The sequence below is a fragment of the Lissotriton helveticus genome, chromosome 4_1 (genome assembly GCF_964261635.1).
Source record: "Lissotriton helveticus chromosome 4_1, aLisHel1.1, whole genome shotgun sequence".
NCBI lineage: Eukaryota > Metazoa > Chordata > Amphibia > Caudata > Salamandridae > Lissotriton > Lissotriton helveticus.
In genome coordinates, this window is record NC_136063.1 from 2,097,277,836 (window position 1) to 2,097,302,825 (window position 24,990).

The following is a 24,990-nucleotide window of genomic DNA, read 5'->3' on the forward strand; positions in this document are numbered from 1 at the left end:
AAATAAAAACACAAGCAGCCAAAAATGTTGTGATGCGCTGCTCTGCATTGCGTGAGAGAGTGGGAAAAGAGAGCGCTATATCTACAGACATGGCTCTCTCCTCCACTCTCTCTAGCGCAGGCACTGATTTTAGCTGCTATGTGCCAGGCACCCACCTTAGTGCTATAGTGCTATGGTTCGTGCCTGATCTACCATGGGTTTTGTACTGGAAAGCTATCATTCTAGTACAAAATACTATACGTAGGCATACTTTAAAGCTTTTCCTACTTTGCATGTGTGCTGCACAGTGCAGCACAGATGCAAAGTCAGAAAAGAAAGAAGAAATAACACTCTTAACACCTCATTTTAAATGGCGTTAACTTTTGGCGCTAAACCCTGTCTACTATTGTTTGGAGAAAGGGTTCTGCGTCAAAAGACATGGATGCTGGCATGGAACACCCATGTACCACCCATGTCACGCCCCCTTGGCACTAAGTAACACAAAACAGTGCTTTGCGCTGCTTTGCTTTACTTTCAGGGTACTTTCCAGTGCAAACTTAAAGTAAAAAAACATTTTTGTGCTGGTTAGCGTCACTTTATGCTAAATATGGGATTCCATATAGTTTTAATGAGGTTTGTGTCGGAAAGATTGCAAGAATGGGACACGAACAGAACCATTACTCTGGTAAATTGTATTCGGCATACTGCCTTCAATTGCCGCAGCACACTTAACACACTGTTTATCTGGAAACATCCACCCTGGACAATGACATTTACCCATCTGCCTAATAAAAAGTATGAATTTGAGGATGTTTACATATTCTAACCCTAACGTTGCCTGTCCCCCTTTCATTCTTGTATTGTGCCAGACAAAAATATTTGCTATTAAAAACAGTCACAGAATAAATTAAAGTATTTGATTGTTGTAATGATGCTCGATTACTCTAGGAATTCAGGAGTACTACCAAAGTAAGATACACATACTCATAAATAAATCTTTGGAAATCTGGGTCAGTGTCTCCCGCACAGGTGGGATCAGACAGAACATTGTCAAGCCCTCTGCTAAACACCTCTTGATTGTTTCTAAAGAATTTTTAAAAAAAATTAGTTTATTATGATAATTACACTGTCCTTGGGATTCTGTTGTTTTGACCTGCACAATGCCAACCACCATCCATAGTTTGTCTTCACACCACTTTAGGCATCAGGCGGGCTTTCTGCTTGCTTTGGCCGGCTCTTATCACCCTCATTGTTTTCTCCCTAACCACTGTTACCAATTGATTAAGACCCAAATAGGAAGTTGCTTATTTTATACTTTGCTGAACTCGTTTAAGGGACTGAAAATTTGAACTGAAAGAGGGGTGGTGCAAAATGCCCACACCATGTCTTGGAGGGCTAATTTACAAGAGTTACTATTAGCAGATGCCATCCACAAACTTAATTGCTCTGGTGTAAAAAGGCAGTCTTATGATGCTGAATGGACGGTTCCTAAAGGAATTTCTTCTTGAAATCAGAAGTGAACTGCACTCCATTATCTGTTAAGAGCACTTCAGGCCTGTCTTTATTATGGAAGCCGCTTCTTAGAAATTCCACAAAGACTTGTGTTGAAGTATTACATACAGACTCACAATGACCAATTAGGAATGTCGTTAGACTTGTCAGACCTGGGGTGGTCTTGCCCCAAATGTTTTGCCTGCTTGCCTCCATTTTTCTGAATTATTTTTGTTGGCCTTTGGACACTGTGCACTTTACCACTTTTAACCTGTACTAAAGTGCTTCTGTTCACTCCCCTAAACATGGTTTGATTGACTTATTCACAATTGGCAAATTTTATTTACCTATAAGTCCTTTGTAGAGGGTAGAACATGTGTCCAGGGCCTGTAAATTAAATGCTACTAGTGGACCTGTGGAACTGATTGTGCCACCCACTCACGTAGCTCTTTAAACATGTATGAGAACTGCCACTGCAGAGCCTGTGTGTGGAGTTTACACTGCCATGTCGACTCGGCATTAGAAAAACCCCATGCCAAACCTTCAATTTTCCTTTTCTTACACATGAGTCACCCTTAAGGTAGGCTCTTGGTAGTTCATAGGGCAGGGTGTTAGGTATTCAAAAGGTAGGGCATGTACTTTTAAGGTTTGCATGTTCTGGTAGTGAAAAATTCCCAAATTCGTTTTTCACTAATGTGAGGCCTAGGCCTGTCATAGGATAACATTGGGGATTCCTTATTACACTCAATAATCAGCCATTCCTGATTGAGAGAGTGTATATATATCATGTTTAATACGCATGTATTTGTAATGATAAATCCTCTTTAATGGTAAAGTTGAATTTATCAATTCAATTTTAAAAAGGCCACTTTTAGAAAGATAGCATTGTTCTGCTCATAGCCCTGTTTGCCTGCAGCCAGTCTCCAATACACATCTGGGGTGGTTGACAGCTAGGCTTTGTGCATTCCGTCTAATCAGTCACATACAATGGGAGCTCAGGAGTGACTTGATGGGCCCTTATTGCTCAACCTGCCAGAATGAGAGGGAGGAGCTGGGCACAACCTCACATTTACATCTTAATAGGTTGTGTCCTGTCTCCACACAAAGGGCTGCATACCCCTGTTGCGAGTCTGGAACCAGGCCAGGAAGGGAGGACGTCTGTTCACTTCAAAGCCCTTATTTTAAGTCTCCCCCACTCAAAGGTACCACTGGGTTTAAGAACTAGACTTCTGACCTTACCATTTCAGTACACATTTGAACCTGAGAATACCCTGCCAAGAAGAAGGTCTGTTATGATGCTGAAGGGCTTCCACTCTGCGGGACTGCTGCTCTGGAAGAAGTGCTTTCGTACAGTGCTGACCTGCTGCCCTCTTTTCCTGCGTGAGAAGGAGTGGACCTACCTCACTTGTCCCCTGTACCCAGAGTGACTCAAAGGGCTAGTTAGCCAGTCTCCTCATCTGAAGTCGCAGGAACATAAAAGACTACCAACCACCCTGCTCCCACACCTTAACCATTGAAAGTGGGCTGTATGTGTTTTGCTTCAGCACCAATGCATCCTCTGCGGCAAGAGCATAAACGACGCATCGCGTTCACAGTGTGGACTGTCAACGATGCATTGCCTCGTCTACATCCCCATCTCATCGTTGTCAATGCATCAAGGTACTTTAGCACCAGGCCAAACCTGGTCTCTGTTTCATAGGTGCTTATTGCTTCAAATCACTATTTTCACATTTAGTCTTTCAAAATACATAACTCAAATTCTACTCATTGGATTTTTGTCATTTTTGTCTTGTTTTCTTTATAAAATTGAGGTCTATTTTTCTCACCTGCTGTGGAGTCTTTTTGTGTTCTCATTGTGTTAATGTTTGAAGTGTTTCACAAACACATTGCCTCTTAAGTTAAGTCTGACTGCTCTATGCCAAGCTACCAGAGAGCAAGCACAAGTTAAGTTACGGTGTGTTGTTGACTTTCCCTGACTATGATTGTTGTTCCTTCTTGGACAGGGTGCATACCTCTGCCAACCAGAAACCCTGTTTCAAACAAATGGTAGTTTGCTAAAGCTAAAAGGAACCTCCTTTCAATGCTCAACCCCTTCACAGGTCTAATAATATCTAATGCAAGTTTGTATCTCAGCATATTAGAAATTTCAACTTGGCATAAAGGAGTTTTGTGGGTGATCTTAACATTGAGGCTGGATGTGCAAAGGGCACACTCACGTATATGATCAACCATGGAGTCTAACCCTGGCCAGAAATTAATGAAGGAATGAAGTGATAACTAAAGTGCACAGTTACTCCAAGGAGTGTCCATGTGCTAGCAGAACAAGGAATTAGGTGCAGTAAGACAGGCTAGCAAGATGAAAACAGACACGTTTTTAAATTTTCTAAAATACAACTCGTTTCCAGTATGACAGAGTGCCAGTAGGAGATTTGGTCCAAGCCTTAGCCGCCATGAAAGAAAAAAAAACACCCTCCCCTTCTAGAAGTCTGACCCTAGGAATCTGAAACAAATGAGCATCTGAGCATCTCAAAGTTCTAGATGGAATGTAAGGTTGGAGTTGGTCAGACTGCTAACTAGGATCAGAACTGTAGAGCACTCTTTGAATGAAAAGCAGAGTTTTAAAACGAATCCTCCGAAGGACTGGCAGACGGTGGAGCTGTTTGATATGATGATACTGGTTCCGAGAAAGACAACTTAAGAATCAAATGGACAGCAGCATTTTACAACGAATCAAAAAGATATGTAAGCCAAGGTCGACTATATTACTATAGTCTAGTGCTATTGGAATAGGTTAAGACACTTGCAATACCAAACTTCCCATACTGAAGCATGAACTATTCTGTAGGTTGACTATTAATTGGTAGCACGCAGAGTTGGAGTTGATGGAGTACTCTCCACCGCATGACATGAAACCTAGAGAAATATTTTGAAACTGGATACAAATTAATAAGATTTGGAATATGGCCGAGGCTTGGATTTTGAAGACGATTCTCCAGATTATATTTTATGTTGGCCACGATACATATCAGGGATAGATGGTATATCGTTGCATACTGGATTACCAGTTTGGATTATTTTATTAGGCCCTGATGAAGTCATCGGTAAAGAAATTACTGTGAGACAAAAAACGTGTTGGCTACAATCTCATGGCTATGAGTTTGTAACATGATTTTGCTGAGCCCACATGAAGATTGAAATTAAAATAAAGAGAAATCAAGAATTACAACATTACATGGACTACTAAGTGATTGAATATTTACTTGGTGCTCACTATGTATTTTGTGGATTGACTATTAACTGCTTTTTCCAGCATTTCAATGGCAGCTGGAAGAAGCAATATAGGCCTAAAATTTGATTGCATAGAAGGATCCACTGAAGGCTTCTTATGTATGGGCACACCATCGCCTGCTTCTAAGAGCGGGGAACCAAAGATGTTTTGGGAATATATATAGGGATGACAAGCTCAAGAGCCCTATCAAGAACAGCCGGTGGACAAGTGTTAGAAATGGGGGTCTCTATTTGGTAGGTTTGTACCTTGTCCAAGTAGGGACCCTTCCTTCTAGTCAGGATAAGGAAGTTACACTAAAATAACCCCTACTCACCTACTTGGTAGCATGGTATGAGCAGTCCGGCTTATCGCAGAGGCAACGTTTAAAGCTTTTACACATAACACACAGCAATTCAGTGAAAACTCTACAAATTAACACCACACCAGTTTTATAATAACATATCCAATATTTATCTATGTAAAACAAGATCAAAACTAAAAGAATCCTACATATAGTTACAAAGATATGAATATTGCAAGACTCTACTTAAAAGACAAATCCTTGAAGATGATAGCCTTGTCCAGGGCTATCACGGCATTGTGAACAAACAAATCCAACAGTTCTGGCAAATTGCGAGGGCGTGGGCAAGCTACGATTTCGGGAACATCCACAAACAGTACCTTGGAACTGCAGGGTGTCCTAGACCTTGCAATGAGCTCCAAAGGGGTGGCATTGCTGGCATCGGCAGGCATTGGTTTCGGAGGTAGGTGCAGGAGTCATTGGGTCCTTGAAGTCACAGATGTTACAAATGGAACTCCATGAAGTTGAGGTCAGGATAGCTGGTGTTGATGACGCTGGGGCTGCGATCCAAAGTGGGACGATGCGTTGTGCTGTGCTCACAGGTCACAGTGCAGGCAGCAGATTGGTTATGGCTTTGTTAGTGAGACCAGAGCTGCGGTGAGAAGTGAGGAGATGCGGAATGTGGTGTCCACAGGTCATGATGCAGGCAGCGGTGTAATCACCGCTGAAGCGTTGTCGTTGGTAGACACAAAGTTGCGATGAAAAGTGGGGCGATGCCTCGTGCAGTGGCCATAGGTAGCGGTGCAAGCAGTGGCATTGGTTGATGATGCTGGAGATGACGCCGCCGACTTCAGTGGACCATTGCAGCGGTGTGGGATGTTGCGATGCTTCGTGTACTTCACAAACAGTGTCCACAGGCCACAGTCCAGGCAGCGGCATCAATGTCGGTGTTTGAGCATCGTCGTCAGTGAGACCAGGGTGGCGATGTGCGGTGAGGCGAGGCGTTATGCCCACAGGTCATGGTGCAAGCAGCGACGTCAGTGATGGCACTGGGTGGTGGCATCAGTGAGACCAGGTAGCGTTCTGAAGTGGGGCGAAGCTCTGGGCGGTACCTTCAGGTCACAGAGTCAGCAGCGGCGTAGTTGATGGCATCAACGCTGTTTTTCTTCTGTAGTAGCACAAAGCACACAGTTCCCAGTGCTGTGGGCAGATGAACTTGAGGTCTTTGATGTTCCTGAGAATTCTAACAGAAGGCAATCTCTACTTCAAGCCCTTGGAGAAACTCAGGAAATAAGGTGCAGAAAGTTCGGTCCAGTCCGTTCACTGCCCAAGAGAGAAGCGGCAAGCAGTAGGCTAACACAGCAAAGTGGAAATCCCTCCTGACAGTTTCTCCAGCTCTTCTTCTTGGCAGGTGCCTAAGTCCAAAATAATTCTAAGGTTCTGTGGTCAGGGCCCCAATACTTATACTAGTTTTAGTCTTTGAAGTTGGCAAACTTCAAAGAAAGTCTCTCTTGCCGAATAGAACCAGTTCTGTCCTCCCTGGTCCAGCCACATTACTGGGGGTGGAGATAGCATTGTGAAAAGCAGACACAGCCCTATTCAGGTGTCAGTGACAACTCCTCCCACCACTCTTGGCTCAGGAAGACCCATCAGGATAACAGGGCACACCTCAGCTCCCTTTGTGCAAGTGTCTGGAGTGAATGCACAAACAGCCCCTATCAGTCTAAACCAGAAGTGGATTCCACAGGCGGGCACCAAATGGTTAAGCAAGAAAACTCCCATTTTCTAAAAGTGGCATTTTCAAACATGCAATTTAAAAACCATCTTTAAAAACTGTGTACTTGTAAATTGTGAATTCAGACATCCCAAACTCCAACTTTCTATCATTTTCCAATCAGACTCTGCACTGGGATGGTGTTTCCAGCCAGACCACATGTTAACCTATGAAAGAGATAGCCTTTCATTAGTGAAAAACAAAATACACATTATTTCTCTACAGGGACATGCAAAAACACACCACTACATGTCCTACCTTTCAAGTACACTGCATCCTGCCCCTGGGATTGCCTTGGGCCTACATTAGGTGCGGCATATATGTAATAAAAGGGAAGGTTTGGACCTGGCAAGTGGGTGCATTTGCCAGGTCGACATGGCCATTTAAAACTGCGCGTGAGACACCACAGTGCAGGTGTGATGCACATTGGAAGAGCTACTCATGTGGGTGGCACAACTAGCGATGCAGGCCCACTAGTAGCATTTGATTCAGAGGCCCTGGGTACACTGGTTCCCAATACTAGGTACTTATTAGTAAATCAAATAAGCCAATCATGGATGCACCAATCAGTAAATGGAGAGCTTATGCACCTTAGCACTGAATAGCAGTGGTAAAGTGCCCAGAGTCCTAAAGCCAACGGAAAATATTTAACGAATAGAAGGCCAAAAAGCATAAGGTCTAGGGGTAAACCAGCTAAAAAATGGCAGGTGCAACAAGGATCACACGGAGAACCCAATTTACAGTTGCAATGAGCTTGTACGGATTCTTCTAAAGTAATAGGTTTAAACTCTGAGAAGGAGCAATCCATTCTCGTGGTCAGTGCTTAACAAAAGTCCTCATTCCAAGTTTCCTCACTTGTAGGCAATAATTCAGCATGGAGTTTTTCGATTTTATCTGTGAAATAAATGGAAAGTTTTTCACAGAGCTTTGGCAAAGGAGGAAGTTTCTGACTACAGGGTTTAGGATGAAGAAAATATTTAGGAACAAGAAAAATTCCACGAGGCTTATTTGTGGCTGACTTAGTTTTATGAGTATGAAAAGCAGACTGAACAGCTTTAACTGATTGGTGATAGCATTTCAAGGCAGCTTTATATACTTCCTTATCTTCAAGTTTCTAAACCTGCTCTTGCTCAGGTTCCTTCCCAAATGGCCCCAAGGGCTAATCCTACATTCTTCTCCCTGAGCCCTGTGAGGTTACAATTTTCAACCCTCTAACTAGCCTTCCCCCCTGGACACTCAACTCAACCTTTATTTATTTATTTATTTATTTATTTGTTTGTTTTATTTGCAGAGTTTTATAGCACTGGCTAGACCCGGAGGTATCAGAGCACTATACATGAGGATCAGCGAGTTACAGGTTACAAAATTACATTGGTTACAGGGGCCAAGAGTAAACATAGGAGATAAACAAAAATGGAAGGTAGAGGGGGAATGGTAAAAGGGGTAAATAATGCAGATAGCATCAGGCAGACCGGCAATGGGGAACAAAGCAGTCAAAGTGAGAGACAGACAAACAAACCGGCTGGGGACCAACGATCCAAAACACGTGGGGCTGGCAAAGGGGAAATGGACACAGGATCACGTAGGGAGGAGTAAGGGGAGAGAAAGGAAACACAATGGGGAGATGAGGAAAAAACTATGTCCAATGTCTGGCTGGGTAGGTGATGGCTGAGGGGGTGAACCAGAGCCAAACTCCTCTATAGCTGCCGGGAACAGCTTCACCAGGCAACGGCCATATTGCTCAGTCTTCGCTGTAAGTACAACATTGATGGTTTCCGCCCGGGGGGCATCGTCATAGTTCCATGGGCAGCATCAATCCCGGTGTTACTGGGAAACGATGAGTGAAGTACAAACATCAGGGCAGTGCTTGTTCCGTGGCGCTTGTCCCGCTGGTTTCCCAGACCGTGCTGCAGCGCGTTCCCTGCCTCCCTCAATAGTTCCTGAGCTCCAGTGTGGTCCGTCAATGAGGTAGGGAGATGTTTGGCAGGCTTCTACACTATCAGATCAGAGGTGCGTGGCTGCGGAGTGTTCCCCAAAATTGCTGCTTCATTGGCTGGAGGCCTCCTGGCTAATTCAGGCATTCCCTTGTGCAACGGGGCAGCCCACCTCTGGGAAACTCGTCTGGTGTCTGTCTGGTTGCCCCTGTGTGTTCCCATCACCCCACACACCCGGGGGTCACATACTGAAAGAAGGGGGCATAGGTAGGCTGTCCGTAAGGCAGAGCATTGTACAAGGGGGCCGCAGCGTAGGGGTCCGGCTGCATGTCCTGTAACTGCTGCTTCAGCTTCATCCAGCGGTACTGGAACCAGGTCTTGAGTTGAACTTCGGAGAGCCGTAGTTTGGTCGCCAGCCGGCACCTCTCCTGGGCGCTAGGGTATTTTTGGTGTTTGAATGTTTTCTCCAGGCTGTTGATTTGTTCCCTGCTGAACGGCCAACCTGATCCGGCGGCACTGCCTGCTGTCCCCCTCCTTTGCGTCAGCAGAGTCCTGGGTGTGCGGGGGCTGCCGCCATCTTTGGGGCAGACATTGCTGTCCTCCTTGTGGCTGTTACTGTCCTTGGGGTAAAAACTGCGGTCCTCCTCCTTGTGCTGGGGAGCGCAGTCTGCCGGGTACAAAGCACGATGACAGCGCCAGCTCGCTTTGTGGGAGGGGAGACCCAGTCAAAGCGGCCGGCTTCGTTCTAATATCCGGAATCAACACCCCCTGATGTGAAAGATGTGGGTGCCATCTGGGCCTGTTGGTGTTGCTCCAGGGGTGCATGCATGGGGTCTATAGAGCGCAGATAATCCTTGGGTTTGATAGGCAGGGTGTGCTCAGAAAGCCGGGGGCTCGGTTGTGGTCGGAGGGCAGCGGCTGTCTGTGAGAGCTACTCGAAGAATTCCACTGGATAAGTTGTTGTGGAAAATGCTTCCTCTATTTCGACGATTGCATCGTCCTGGGGGCACACAGAAAAACTATAGCTTTCAAATCCTCAGGGTGGAGGAGGTTTACAGGGGGCAATGTCCAGGAAAATTGCCAAAAAGGCGATCCCTTGCCCAGGAGCTCCCGACCGGAGCCCCTACCCGTCGGCCATCTTGGATGTTGGCCTTGCTTTCTCAGGATGCTTTAAGATGCTTACTTAAGCTTTGCTTACTAGGTTACCCAACATGTACATACTGTCTGAGGCGCTTCAGTGTGCCATCATATTCCTACAAATCCACGAGATTGAAGACAGCGTGCAGATGGAATGAAAGGAACTTCAAGGACTATTGAAGGCACACATTGAAAGCAGGAAGGCTAAAGGCAAAGGCAGATAAACAGTACTTATTAATCTAAAGAAATTCGCTTTCCCACAATTAACCTCTGTGGCGATAATTGACAATGGAGGATTGCATTCTGACCGGACTAGAGATATGACCTAGTCCAGGTAGTGATGAGAACTCCTGAAGTAATTAGGGGCTTGAAACACGTTGACCCATGCCTTTGGGAAAGAACAGTCGCATCATCAGTGTCTAAGAGGGATCTAGAATTGTAGTTACTCTCTCCTTCACAACATTAATTATTAGTGACCTCAGGGAAATACACATTGGCAGGACACACTATACATAACATAAAGTGAACAATCCGCCTAGTGTTAATGTGTTAATTAAGGACAGGTCAAAGAAATATTTGATGTTGTTTATGTATATGAATATGTCAGTAGGTCATTATATGTTGTTTGGTAACTCATGTATATCAATTGTGTACTGTTTGTTTGTATTTTGGGTTTTCAAAAGTAAGTGAAATAAACTACAAGGGCTAATGAAATCAGAACAGTGGTGCCCTTATTTTTGAATAAAACAATAAATATGGCAACTAGATACCTTGTTAGTTTACATAATATTCCTCCAGGCAATGCTATTAATCTTGTTCAATACATCTCCAGGGAAACCATCAACAGAATTTCTTTATCGCTTCTTCAGGTAAATCCTCATTCCACTCCATATCTAAGGGAAACCAGAATGCACAGTCAGCTGGCTAGACTCATTAACCCGGTGAGATACTGCACAATGAATTTGTACCTTTTAAACCCAGCAAGCATCTAGCTATCCAGGAGGAGATACACATAGAACCTATGGTAGTAAAAGCCTGAATTAGGGAATTGTTGACAACAAAGGGTAAATCCCACAGGTAAAGCCTGAAATGTTTGATAGGTCAGTACCAAGCCAAAGCTTCTCTTTCAACTGGAGAGTAGTTTTTTCTGGGTCTTTTAAATATCAAGCAATAATGTTTACGTTGTTATCAATGATCTGAGATAATGCTGCTCCTAATCCATAAGTGCCAGCACAAGTGGTTAGGATAGTTATCCTTTTCACTTTAAAACACCTCAGTGGGGTGCTCTAGTAATCTCATCTTCTAACCTTGCAGAGGCCTCTTGATAATTATAGTTTCATATGTATTGGTTTATTTCTTTCTCAAATCAATCAGGTGAACAATGGTGACCTTGATCCACTCCAATTTGAAATTTGTCCTTTCTCATAGTAAGTCCAGTGACTCTTCATCTGTGTAAAACAGTTCTCAAATTTTCGTTCTGTTCACTGACATCAGTTCAGTATATTAGCACATCGTCCTGAAGATAGTCTACTCCTTGAATGCCCTCCAGAAATTTTTCCATAATCCACTGAATAAACACAGCTTCAGAAGCACGGTCAAAAGGCATGCGTCAGAATCTGAATGCACCCAAAGGAATAATAAAGAAGTAAGGTATTTAGAATCAGGATGATTTGGTAGTAACAGATCACGCTGAAACATGAAGCCTCACCTGTGATGTATTCCTATAGGTTCTGTATCGATCCCCCTATTCCTAACCCTATTCTGGTTAACGAGTTAACTAGCAGCCATCCCATGATGCAGAAACCGTTATCTGATTACGCCAGACCACGGCACAGGAGCGCGTTATCTGATTAGGTCATAACGCTTGCCATCTAATTAGGCAAGCAATATTCCTCCAGCCCCTGATAAGGCATACGGAGTTCTCAAAACAAATCAAACCTATGACAACCTGGGAAAAACCCTGCGGCCATTGTTTTGATTTCACCGAGAACTTCAGTAAAAGAATGCGCTAACGACCAGCTCGTATGACATCCTTATTGACGTATCTATGTCCATCCTTACGTCAATCTCGGCACCTTACAGGTATAAATATTACCGATATTGCCTTAAGCAAACACACGTGGTGGTGACGAGATCGGAGCAGCGAGACTTCCCGAAGCCCAGCAGAGAGCGAAGCCCACTAGCTGCCCCGCCTTCCTGACGCGCTGAGAACGAGACGCTGCCTTTCTCCTGCCGAGAAATCCAGCTCCGGCGCTTCCGAGCAGCCCTTGCAGGCAGCCTGGAATATCGAGACCAAAGATGAGATACCATCCCTCAATCATCCTAGATTCAAGGTACGGAACTGAATAACCCCTTGCAGAGAATTCTTGAATCAGTCACTTGGCAAAACAAACTTAACTTAAACTACTACTTTCTATCCCCGCCCACGTATTAGGCTTAGGTCAGGTACACTGGGATAGGCGTAGTTAGAAGCACCAGTTGAGTACGATTAGTCAAATGTTTATATGTATGTATCTATTTTATCCATTTTAAACCACCATATGGCTTAGAAACCATATAAATGTTTTTACAGTATTATTTTATACTTCTGCTTTTATTGTATGCACTTTACTTAACCATAAGTATTGCAATAGTATCGATTCATTTCTCTTGTACGAGAAAAGAGACTGATCAATAAATAACATCTTTTATTGAACACGCCCGTCTCTTCCTTTTCTCTACAATCTGGTGAAACTAAGAATGCACGTACTGACTGAGTAAAATAAGTTGTCTTTTGTTTTCACACGACTCTAGAGATACACTCTTGATTAGGGGAGAGCAAAGTTGTCATGTTCTATGGTTGTCAGAAACTAAATCCCTTCTTGTATATCCAGGGAGGTTCAACTCCTCCTTGTTTATTCGAGAAAGTTTCTAGTGAACTCTGAGCTAGCTGGCAAACCCAAAACTTTAAGTCTAATATCGACAGTAGAAGACCTAGTTAACGTCTGGTCTAGGTCTATACTATTGGAGGTATTATTCCAATGCGCAGAGCCTATTGGGATAATAGGAACTACACTACATGGCGCCCAACGTGTTTGTATAGGCGATAAAACTAACGCAAGACTTTAGTGTAACTCAGTCGTGCTTTTTCACTCAGACCCTTTTTTCCCATAATACTCCAAAGACGTCTGGAGTGGGTAAAAGGTAATATCCGCCAAACCTCGCAGGAGGGAACTCCTATGTATGTTTCTTGGTTCAATCAACGTTGAAGGATACACTGTTCCAAAATATTGTGCATCTCATCTTTGTTTCCACAAGAAACCTGATCTGCAAACAAACAGAATAACCATCCTGACAGTAAAATGCCAGACAGTGATGATGAAAGAGAGAGAGCTAGAGTAGCAGCTGAAGTAATAACAGCTGATAATACTATGCAAGAAGCAGACCCGGATATAATACTCATCCCGGTCAACATAAGAAGATCTATAACTTTAAAACTTATAGAAAATGGACTGACACCAAGAGGTGGCACAGTCATATTCGTAATTGAGGCACACGAATATCGGCAGACAGAGGTATTCTATTCATGGATAAACTTTCCAGCAGCAAATGCTGTAACAAAGGAGTTCCACTGTTATAAAATAGAGGAACCTCCGGATACCTACACTCCTTTCGAGGAAGTGGAAGTACCACTCAAATTCCAAGAGCATCTGCTCTTGTTTAATGGCGCCCTAAAACATAATAATCACATCACCAGGCTCGGTCCACTAGGTAGACCAGGAGCAACGTGGCCGGTCCTAGCCGGATACACACCACATCCAGACATCGAAAGAATGTCTGCAGCAGATGTTTTAGTACAACTAAAACAATTAATTAAAATATATAGACAACTAGTCCAATATGTAATGCGGACTTCAACCATCCAACCTGTAGTTAAAATCCCACAGCTGACCCCTCATCAGGGGAACACAAATAAAATTACACCACAGAACATACAGTCCTGCCTAGGTAAAGTACCAGCTAAACGGGAACAAATACCATTCTGGTTAGCACAAAAAATCACCCAAATAGAGGCGGTGTTTCCAGACACCACCCCTGTGGATAAACACAGGATTCTGACTATCTGTCTTCCAATGGGAATCGCACCACACGTGGAGGACTGTGACACTTGGGGTACAGTCTTTGCTTCCATTTACACAAAAACACATGGAGTTCCATCCATGTCAGTAATACCAGATGTGCTAAAACAAATTCAAGACGAATACGGTCCAGAACCCGCTTTAACTCTTGGTATGAAATTACTAAAAGACTTCAAGCAGGTCTCGGCAATATTACTAGCCAACATAAAAGGAGAAGCAGCGAATGTGGCGATCCACCAGAGATTAAAAGAGACAGATATAGCAGACCAACCAGCTGAAATTGCCAGAATTATAGAAAAATCCTATGAAGAACTAGGTAGAGATAGTTTGGGTGGAATACCAGTGAAGCCCCAACTAATTGAAAGTCCTGAAAAAGTATTTATTAAAAATAATCTAAACAGTCAAAAGAAGAACTGGGATGGAAACAAACAATCCAAAAGAAAAAAGATTCCAGTCCAGAGGAAGGTCTCCTCGGCGGAGAGAAAGATCTCCGGACCAAGGACCCAAGTCTCCCCAAAGGGAGCCCTCTGTGAAAAAATACAACCTTAGAAATAGGGATAACATAAAGAAACCTGATAGATATCAAGACTTTGATACACGTCCCTCTCAATCTTTTCAGACTTCCTCGCAGAAATCAGAAAGAAGAGGACGATCGGAACCCAGGGAAGGGCACGTCAAGTCCAAAGACAAGGAACCTGCTCATCCAAATAAAAAATTACAGTTTCCAAAAAAGAAGGTAGCCAGTATTAAAGTATTCAACAATGCCGAGAATACTGAGGACACAGCTGAAAAACGGAGAGTGGGCTCAGACAATGCTAGACAGCGCAGCAGAAGTGAGCATAGCACGTAAAGTCCTTATGAATCATCTGGAGACAGTGGACACGAATGAATACATTCAGGTGGAAACTGCAGACACCAGAGTTAGCAAACCTCACAAAATATATGAAATAACTTTACGTATAGAAGGGGATAAGACTAGAAAAATTAGGGGCCTTTTTTGGGATAATCTCTCCAAGGGCTATGACATCCTTCTAGCTGAAAAAGATTGGCCACCAGAGTTCGTCAGGGAGTGCCCACATGGCGAAGAAATAATGATGCCTGCCTTCTCAAATCATATTCCAATTCATAAAAAATATACACTTGCAAGAAAGTGGGCAGTAGCTCAAGCTCCTGCTTTATATAAAAATCATGTAGGATGGGATGAGGACTCTCCTCCTCACAAAATCCAGTTAAAATCACAACCTACTGCACAAAGGCAGTATCCAATCAAGCAAGAAGCTAAAAAACAGGTAAAAGAAATTCTAGATCAACTAGAATACCAGGGGGTGATTGAAACTTGCACCTCACAAATGAACAACCCTTTGTTTCCTGTCTCCAAACCAGACAATTCATATCGTCTAGTTTTGGATTTCAGACACCTTAACTCATGTTGCAAAACTTTTGCAGTACAAAACTCGCATAGTGCTGCACTAATGAATAACATAGTGCGCAAAAAATATAAAACAACATTAGACATCTCTAATGGATTCTTTTGTCAAAATATAGCACCAGAGAGCAGATACTTATCAGCATTCTCAATAAATGGCGCTCAAAAAGAATTCTGTCGGTTACCCCAGGGGTACAAGAACAGCCCAGGATTATTCTCAGCGAGAGTAACAGAGTTACTACAAACATATGATGACGAAGCATTATCGTATGTCGACGACATATACCTAACAGACGATGACTTGGATACTCACTTGAAGAGAGTGAACACCATAATACTTGGGTTCGCAGCAGAGGGTTACAAATTCAACTTTAAAAAATCTAGAATTGCCCATCTAACAGTCCTGTTCTTAGGATATGAATTATCAAGTGAAGGCAAAAGCCTGGCTGACAATTTCCTAGAGAAATGTGCCGTACTCCAAGCACCTAGAACACTAAAAAACCTACAGTCAATTCTAGGCTTCCTAAATTTCGGAAGAACATACATTGCAAATTACGCAGAAAGGGTCAAACCCCTTTATGATCTAATAAAACCAGATTTAAAAAAATCTAATTGGACTCAAAAACACGCAGAAATTCTGAGATCCTTACAAACAGATATGTTAATTAAAACAAAATTAGAAACACGTGATAACACACGCAACCTTGTGATTCGAGTCATCCCAGGAAGATGCGGATTCACATACCTGACCTCTAATGAGGGAGAAAAGGTACCAATTGCATTCAAATCACACTTGTACGCAGAAGCTGAAAAGAAATTCAGCATTAAAGAAAACATTGTTCATGCAGTTCAAACCGCAATAGCTAGAGAAAAAGATAAAGCTGACGGTAGACACATCACAGTCAGAACAGCAGAATCAGCCTTTGAGGCATTAACAACACCGTGTAATTTACCAACAACAGCATTGAATCCGGAATGGATACAATGGGAGAATTCCATTACAATGGACAAAGTAAAATACTACTTTGATCCAGAACTAAAGGAACTAAAATATCTAGAATATGAAAGAATATTCCCTCTGCCAATCGACATTCTGCCATTACGACAGTACGCTTGTGTAATCTATACAGACGGACAGGCTCAACCATCCGTTTGGGGGGAACAAGCATACAACCCCACATGTGAGATTACAAAAGAAGTGTGGCGTGGAGGTATACTAAGACCTCTATTAACAAAAACAAACTCAGTAAAAACTAATTCAGAACAACAGACTGAAATAATAGCATTGAAAATGGCGCTAGATAATGCAGATCGTGAATTCCCGACACTCATAGTGTCCGATTCGTATTACTGCGTCAAATCATATAACAGCGACTTACAGAAATGGATTCAAAACGGTTACAAAGATGACACAGGTGCAACAATAAAACAAAAACTGCTTTGGGAACAAATAGTTCTGTTAAAAAACGAACTACCAAAGACTCACGTGATACACTCACTGAGTCATCAGCGTGATGGCGTTCACGTTGCAGGGAATTCATTGGCTGAGAAAGCCACAGCGGTAGCAACTGAATCGGCTTCCGTAGCTAGAAAAAAGCGTGCAGTAAAATACATTGACGGTGAAACAATGCTGGCGGTGAAAACGTCATCAAAAGGCGACTGCTCAGCGTTACCGATCAGTTACCCACTCAAATATACATACATAATCGATGCGAACTCCGTTCCTTTTGCTCGAATCCCTGGAGTGGGGGATAGAGTAATTCCAAACAAGGACAGGAGAACTTTGTTAATAGCAGACGCACATATGGGCGAGGGTCTCAGACACCTCAAACTAAAAGATTCTCTGGAAGAACTACAATCAGTGTACTGGTGGCCAGGCATGAGCCTGCATCATCACATCTTTGTAAAAAAATGCCCGGGCTGCAACAGAGATCGCAGCGGCGAGAGGAACGGGGTAATACCATGGCGTTTCACTCAATAAGGGCTAAACAATAATCAGTGAAACAAGTGTAAATAATGCGTCCCATTAACAAATAAAGACTAGTTTCCACTTATAAATGTAGACCCCAGCACTCGGCTGACGTCGGGACTGTTATACAAAGATTTGCGAGTCTAAAAGGCATATACGCTAGGAGCATGCTACGTTTGACCAATGTTTTCACTATAGCCCTCAAGCTTGTGGGAAAGCACGGCCAAATGAGCATAGCGAAGCGGGATTCTTCTCACTTCCTTCCTGAGGGATACGGGACGGTGTAAAGAAAAAACCAAGGCATAAAGCAATCTATAACAGCAAAGGTATTAGGTTCGGGAGCTGGGTGGGTCAAACATCTAATAAGTTTCCAATGTAGTCTAAACAACTTGCCAAGAAATTCTCTGAGGGGATTCAGTCCGTACGAATTACTGTTTGGAACTAGGATGCTAGTCTTAGATCTTGACAGTCAGACTTCAGTGGTAAAAGAAAAAAGCTTTGATATCAAAGATCGTTTGGCTATTTTACAGGACTTAAACGAAACAAGAAAAGACCTGAGCAACATAAAGTTGAAACAGCAGCCAACAACCACTGAAGAACCACCACCTGTCCCAGCAAGACCTGTCTGGATTCCAAAAATCGGGGATCTAGTCAGAGAAAAGATCGCGGTAAAGAAGGAATTTGGGCCTTCTTACAGAAAAGCAGTTCCTGTCTTGTCCATCAACGGGACAAGATCAGTTGTACTACCGCCGCTTGCTGGTAAAAAGGAGAACCGAGTTGTATCCATCGACCTGGTAAAACCACAATCATGTGGCCGATAACAAACAGTAGGCCAAGTGGACTCCCGATAAGTAGTAGAACACCGAGGTTTGCTACAAGTACAGAGGTGCTAACTAAAAGGCTAATCACATTCGAAACGCCTACAGAACAACAACAAGGACTATGCAACAATGCAATGGAACTCACACCTCTGAAAACCCAAATAAAAACATTTAGTAGAGACACACCAACCTACAATGAAGTAACGAATGAATATGCTGAAGCTGCAAGAAACAGTAATCCTGAAGCAATTGGAACAATAGACAGAACGGCATCCGGCTACTTCATCAACTTTGAAGATTCTTCTGAAGATCTAAGTGAATCAAAGACACAGCCATCAACAAAAACTTTTAAAGATAAAGCTAAGGAAATATGGAAACAGCTGAAAGAAACCTATCTGATTTCTCCATGGATTGAATTTTGGGTGTCCTTTGGTGTATTTATCCTGATACTTTGGCTCATCATGATACTATGTTTGGGACGCTTCATTGAGGGAAAATATGCTAAAATGGACACAGCAAGTCAGAAAATCAACTTGATCCTCAAGCCACACACGTCTTCACACGTAAAGAAAAGAGAACTTTCTTCAGTCAATTTCACAGCCAATCCAATACCGGGTGGGGTAGCATGGGACAATACTGACTATGAAATTTATGGTCCGGTCGAAATCCTCAAATATCCACACCAAATCAAGATCTCGTTGAGTGACTTTGTAAAACCAAACTCATTTGCTGATGATTGGGACTTTGAAAGTATTAATTACATGATGTCTGATCTAGTGATGTCTGCTAAATTTACCAAACATGATTATTTGCAGGGTTCATCTAATTATGATAGTATGTACTGCTACAACCACTATGGTAACCATTTTTTACATAAATCAGCACAACCTAGAAATGTTTTAAATTATAATCAATGGGAACACTGTGCAACCCCTCCAAAAGGAAGCTCAAGAACCTTTTATGACAAATATTCATACTTTTCAGGGTTCAACACAAGTAATGCTGAAACATTTTATTTCAAATTGTCAAATAAGACAGGAACAAAAACCATGCTTACTAACACAAAATTGATAAATTCGGACTCATTTTTGGAACAAATGAATACATTTGGTTTTGATTATTGGGACAAAAATGTTGAAGTGAAAAGTGTTTGGGGTACAAAAGAATGGCAAGTACAAGGTATAGAATCATTGTTTAGAGCCTGCATGATTCCAGAACAAATTATATTCTTGAATGAAACTATTCAACAAACTACCTGTCTTGGATTAGCCAAAATCAAAGACTTAAATAAACCGTCTATTCCAAAACCAACAATGAACAGCAATAACTCTGCAGATGAAGAGATAGATGTAAACTATGTATTAAACCAAAACAGAACAAATCCTGATTGAAACAATGGTTGATCTGGCCCACAGATACTAATAACTGTCAAGACAGATTCCTGAACAAAACACAGGGGTTCAAATTGACCAGGCCAGACCCCAGATATTCCCAAAGACAACACCCAGGGATAATCACCACCTACAGTGTGGGCAAACTCTGTCTTCATTGGCTAAAAACTTCCACACTGACAGAAATTAAGCAACACCTAACTTTACTTACTGATGGTGCTGACTTGCGTGATTTCATTATGGGACCACGCAAACAGCGTCAAAAACGCTTCATAGCAGCCTCTAAATATGCAGCTTACAACGAGGCCTGGAAGATAACTCAAATTGAGACAGCAGAAAGTATACGGGAAATTGACCGTATTAATTTGGAAAAATCGCTTTCTGTAGTGGACAATGGGTTAATGACTCTGTCCTCCAGAATCTTTTCATTGGACAGCATTGTGTCATCAGCAATCGACATAATATCGCAAGACTTACTGTTGTTACAACACGGTCAGTCTCAATTGCGTTCTATTGTACAGCTTGGCTGGACGTTACAAAGTCTGCGTTCAGGCTATGTGCCTTGGCGTTTAATCAACACAACGTCACTATTCCATATCTTTAACCTTACTAATAAACAGATCAGTATGGCACAGAAGGGTGCTGATTATACAATCCTGAGCATTGAGAAACTCGAGAGATTACCATTGACAATGTCAGAACGACCTGTCATTGAATGGATAATACATGGGATAATTAATATTCCGATATCTACTTTCAGGTTTCAATACTGCCAAAAATATATACAGGCTGGCATGTACGAAAAATTGGGAAAAGGGTACATTAAGACAACATGGAACTTGCCCTATTCACATGCATGTGTCAGTAATAAAGGACAGAAAGTGTTTCTTAGTGGCAATAATTGTGCGATGTCACTAAGCGGTACACTTCTGTGTAATGGAATTAGTTTGCATGGAGCCTGTGAAGGGAACTCAAATAACCTCTTATGTCACCAGCTAGGCACACCTGCAACAGAGATAGAACCATTCTTTAAAAGACTCTATAACGGGAGTTACATTCTAATTGTGGATCGCAGATGTTGTAGTCTACTGCCCGGGGTTCCTTATCTCGTTAGTACGACTGCGATGGTCATGTGCTGTGGACGCTTATTGTTCCCCAGCTCATTTCCAGACAGGGAGGCAAGGGCATGGCCTAACTTGAAAATTACTTCTATTCGAGTTGATACTTTAAGCAGAATGAAAACAGTGCTTCTTCAGACGCCGACCAGGCTCACGTCATCAAAAGAAACGTATGATCTCCTAATCGCAAGGACGACTGCAGAGATTCACTCATTGTTATCAACTAATTCCCCCATACATTTCGCAGAAATCCTGAATGAAATCTTAAATATTTCTGATACCAGTGGAGTCTCAAATGTATTTAAGACAGTATTTTCGATGGCATTAACACCATTCAAAGCCATACTGGGTATTTTTCCAGACTTCGTCCATTCGATTTTTGGAGGAGTTCCCCTCATTTTGGGACTAATTGCAGGAATCCTATTCTTAGTCCTTATATTTCGTTATGGCAAACCATGTCACAGACAAAACACCTGCGACAAGGGAAGAAACAATCCGAGCCATTGGATACCGGGACCGGATATCAAAAATCCTGGGACTAACCCGGCTTAGAGACCTGAACATGACTTGGTTTCTTTCATTTCGGCCGATATGGCAAAGATGTGTTTTACCTGTATTAAGGTGCATGCTGTGCGGAGAAGAATGCGTGTTGGACACCTGTCTGACGCTACAATCGGATGCGCCAATGGATGCAGAAACATTGTTGGGTCCGGTAAAGGCTCATGCATTGTGCTGCCCTCAACGGCTGCCAATCCTGATGAAGGCATTCGTGGAAACTTCACCACTACGATTAAGGGGTAGTGAAGATCAAGATGAAAGCAGCATCGATCAGGTACAACCTTCTGTCAGCAATACTAATCAAAACGTCAATGGAGACAATCATGCACATGAATGCATGGTTACATCCTTTTCCGAGTTAGTGGAACTCTCACAGGAAGCTGTTGACAGCTTTTTCAGCAGTCTCAACGATATGATGTTCTCACCAGAGCAGAAATAATGACTCTTGAACAAGCTATCCCCTTGTTGTAAATATTTTTGTCCACCCTAAGCGTGGAGGGTATACTCAGACATGAGTCCCTTGCTCATTGCACCATCAGGATTCAAGCAAGCCGGGCCGAAGACGGCTGTAATGCCAGAAACCGGTCCCCGGAAGCTTGTTTCCTTCCCAGTGTAAGAATTGGCTTTTGTAGTTTAGTTTGCCCTGTTCCCATCATGCACTGGGACAGGAACAGACTGATTTGCATACAGCCGGGTTCTGAAACTGGGATGGTGCAATGAGCTAAAAAACGGTGTTGGATCTAGCCCTGATCTTTTGACTGGGTGAGAGTATTCTGCTTAATTCAGAGACTCTGTCCCTCACCACCCCTTGTTGTAAATATTCTTGAACAAGCTAGCACACGGTGTTCCCGACACCTTGAATTTGGCCTTCAACTTTAATAATAAAGTAGCAAGATCGACTTTTCCTCCAGTTCACGGACAGCAATTTTTTAGCAGCCCCAAAATATTTTTGTTAAATTTTACGGGACACTTTTCTTCTGCTTAAAGTAAGAACTATTCTTAGAGAACTAATTTCTATTTTTAGAAACTTCATAGACATTAGCTGCCCGCTGGTATGTTTATAAATATTTTTGAACTGTGATGAAGTGGTCTCGAACTTTTCTTCTGTATTAAGAGCCATTTCATGTGTAATTCTAATATTCAATTACTAATAATGTATACATATGCGTGATTATTTTAGCATTATTCTACTGCTTGAGTGCATATAGTACATATGACTATTTTTTTCCCGTATGTTACATAATTTCAAAATGCATTATGTGTATTTTTAGGTGGTAAGGTATACACGATACTCTACAGTATGTTTTACTATGCCTAGATTCGTAAATATGGCCATAGTTAGCGTGGAGTGGGTGTGATGTATTCCTATAGGTTCTGTATCGATCCCCCTATTCCTAACCCTATTCTGGTTAACGAGTTAACTAGCAGCCATCCCATGATGCAGAAACCGTTATCTGATTACGCCAGACCACGGCACAGGAGCGCGTTATCTGATTAGGTCATAACGCTTGCCATCTAATTAGGCAAGCAATATTCCTCCAGCCCCTGATAAGGCATACGGAGTTCTCAAAACAAATCAAACCTATGACAACCTGGTAAAAACCCTGCGGCCATTGTTTTGATTTCACCGAGAACTTCAGTAAAAGAATGCGCTAACGACCAGCTCGTATGACATCCTTATTGACATATCTATGTCCATCCTTACGTCAATCTCGGCACCTTACAGGTATAAATATTACCGATATTGCCTTAAGCAAACACACGCGGTGGTGACGAGATCGGAGCAGCGAGACTTCCCGAAGCCCAGCAGAGAGCGAAGCCCACTAGCTGCCCCGCCTTCCTGACGCGCTGAGAACGAGACGCTGCCTTTCTCCTGCCGAGAAATCCAGCTCCGGCGCTTCCGAGCAGCCCTTGCAGGCAGCCTGGAATATCGAGACCAAAGATGAGAGATACCATCCCTCAATCATCCTAGATTCAAGGTACGGAACTGAATAACCCCTTGCAGAGAATTCTTGAATCAGTCACTTGGCAAAACAAACTTAACTTAAACTACTACTTTCTATCCCCGCCCACGTATTAGGCTTAGGTCAGGTACACTGGGATAGGCGTAGTTAGAAGCACCAGTTGAGTACGATTAGTCAAATGTTTATATGTATGTATCTATTTTATCCATTTTAAACCACCATATGGCTTAGAAACTATATAAATGTTTTTACAGTATTATTTTATACTTCTGCTTTTATTGTATGCACTTTACTTAACCATAAGTATTGCAATAATATCGATTCATTTCTCTTGTACGAGAAAAGAGACTGATCAATAAATAACATCTTTTATTGAACACGCCCGTCTCTTCCTTTTCTCTACAATCTGGTGAAACTAAGAATGCACGTACTGACTGAGTAAAATAAGTTGTCTTTTGTTTTCACACGACTCTAGAGATACACTCTCGATTAGGGGAGAGCAAAGTTGTCATGTTCTATGGTTGTCAGAAACTAAATCCCTTCTTGTATATCCAGGGAGGTTCAACTCCTCCTTGTCTATTCGAGAAAGTTTCTAGTGAACTCTGAGCTAGCTGGCAAACCCAAAACTTTAAGTCTAATATCGACAGTCGAAGACCTAGTTAACGTCTGGTCTAGGTCTATACTATTGGAGGTATTATTCCAATGCCCAGAGCCTATTGGGATAATAGGAACTACACTACACACCCACAAAGCTTAAGATGTCCCCTATATTAGGTAGTGGGTGTTGACTCATCCAACTTGCATAACTCAGGTCCCATAGGCTGACGCATAGAAGAAAACCATTACTGACAGCCTTCAGAGCTAACACAATGGGGCCAACCACTCTGATGTCTCAATGGGCTTGACAACCTCATTGCTTAATTTATTAAAATCATTTTCCAGCGGTTACTTTATTAGATAAGGGATGGAAGTGCATTTTTCATGATAGACGAAGCCCCATCCTTTTATTTTATACAATTATGAAAATTATTTAAATGTCCCAAATTTCCAGAGAATATCTCAGGAATTACTTACTGGTATCCATGTCACTTAAAGATATTTCAATAAGCAGATTGTGATGCCAAGTTTCTTTCAATGTCTCCACCATAACAGATTTGACCCTTCCTTTGAGTGGTACAGTTTACCAATGCTAGTGCAATTTTTAAAGGATAGCCTTATCGTTTTCATACCTACACCAAGAATGGAGCAATTTTCATAATCCCCTGGACTCATATTTAGTTCATTAAAAATGTTTTGGCCATTTCATCTCTCAAAGCAACGGGAAAACATGTGTCATCCAAAACGCTAACCCTGTGATTATCTAGCGATATTTTGAATGATGGGAGTGGGATAGTGGTATACGTATCATCCATATGTAATGCAAACTTCTTCATATTTTCTCCTAATTCTTCCACATTGTTGACTCACTTGCTATGAGATTCCTTCAAACCATAATGTCCTTTTCTTTTACCTTTCCTAGAAATGCTGTTCCTAGAAGGATAACCATTATGGTTTGCTAGGTAGTTGGTGCTGCCACAATGGAAGCATGTTTTAATGAGAGTTGTTTTATTAATTGTTTGTGCCACTCCCACGTCTTTTACTTTGTAGACTTCAGTTTTTTCCCTTTTTCTTCCTGAATCAATGGCTCTGGTGGACTTTCATAATTTTTAGATGTAAGCTAGTAAGATCCGGTTGCAGAACG

At 42.3% G+C, this 24,990-nt stretch overlaps 1 pseudogene; it reads right to left on the reverse strand.

Annotated features, from left to right (window-relative positions):
- Positions 1-8,968: 8,968 nt before the first annotated feature.
- On the reverse strand, positions 8,969-24,396 carry LOC144828256 (uncharacterized; annotated as a pseudogene).
- Between the last annotated feature and the right edge of the window lie 594 nt (positions 24,397-24,990).